The sequence below is a fragment of the Emiliania huxleyi genome, assembly GCF_000372725.1.
Source record: "Emiliania huxleyi CCMP1516 unplaced genomic scaffold EMIHUscaffold_394, whole genome shotgun sequence".
Lineage (NCBI taxonomy): Eukaryota > Haptophyta > Isochrysidales > Noelaerhabdaceae > Emiliania > Emiliania huxleyi.
Window position 1 is genome coordinate 1 of NW_005199016.1, and position 1,201 is coordinate 1,201.

The window sequence follows — 1,201 nt, forward strand, 5'->3', positions numbered from 1 at the left end:
GGAGTCGAGGCTGCCTTCCCTACTACCTGTAGTTCAACTCGTCACCTCCCCCGCGAGCTCCCTTTTCTTTCTTTCGGGTATGGGGTCCGTGAGTGCGGGCAGCGTGCATGCAATCACGGGCGCTATTTTGTCGTACTCCTCTTCGGCGAGCGCTCCAAATCTAGACCCTATCACCTTTAAGGAGGCTGCCCTCGCTCGTCTCAGGGATGTGGCGGTGTCTTTTGAGTCCGGCGCCTCCCGTTCAACTCTTGCTGTCGCCCTCGCTGTGTGTTTGTCGAGCTTCCGCATGCAGTGACGCGCCTCTTCCTTGTTTCCAGCGCAGCTGCCGCTCAGTATGTGCGCCAACGACGCCTGTGGTGGCTCACTGTCCTCTTGTTTCCAGTCGTCCCAGTCTCTCAGTTCTCCGATTCTCCTCCTTGCCTCGCGCTCCTCTTTTGCGGCCTCATCCCTAGCCGCTTTGCACGCTCTGCATCCCCAGAACGCACTTCTCGTGGCGGGGCCCCTCATTCCCCGTTTCTTTTCTCCCTCTAGAATACGCCTGTGGTGTGCTCCGTGTGGCACCCCTACCTGTTGTCTCACCCTGGCCCCCAAGATCGTTTTGGTCGTCACATTGTGATCCCCGACGTCGCCGAATGTCGCCCAGAGAAGCAAGCGCAAGGAAGAAAAGATTTTTTTTGAGAGCCATCGATTTTTTCCTTGCCGCTCGCCAGCCGCTCGCCGCGGCCAGATGGCCCGCTTTATCGCCCACCGCGGCGAGTACCGCGCCGAGGTCGCGGCCGCGGCACAGCTCCTCCTCGGCCGCGCCACGCTCGGCATCAGCGACAAGCGCGTCTCGCGCGGGCAGCTCCGGCTGTCCGCGTCGCCGAACGGCTCACAGCTCACCGCGGCGAATGTCGGTGTCAACTCGATCGGGATTCGGCGCGCGGCGAGCGCGGACATCGCGCCGCTACGCAAGGGCGCGTCGACGAGCCTCACCGCCGCCGACCTTCCCGCCACCGTCTACCTCTCACAGGCGTCGGCGCTGCCTCTGCTCTGTCTCTCTGTCTCTCTGTCTCTCTGTCTCTCTGTCTCTCTCTCTCTCTCTCTGTCTCTCTGTCTCTCTGTCTCTCTCTCTCTCTCTCTCTCTCTCTCTCTCTCTCTCTCTCTCTCTCTCTCTCTCTCTCTCTCTCTCTCTCTCTCTCTCTCTCTCTCTCTCTCTCTC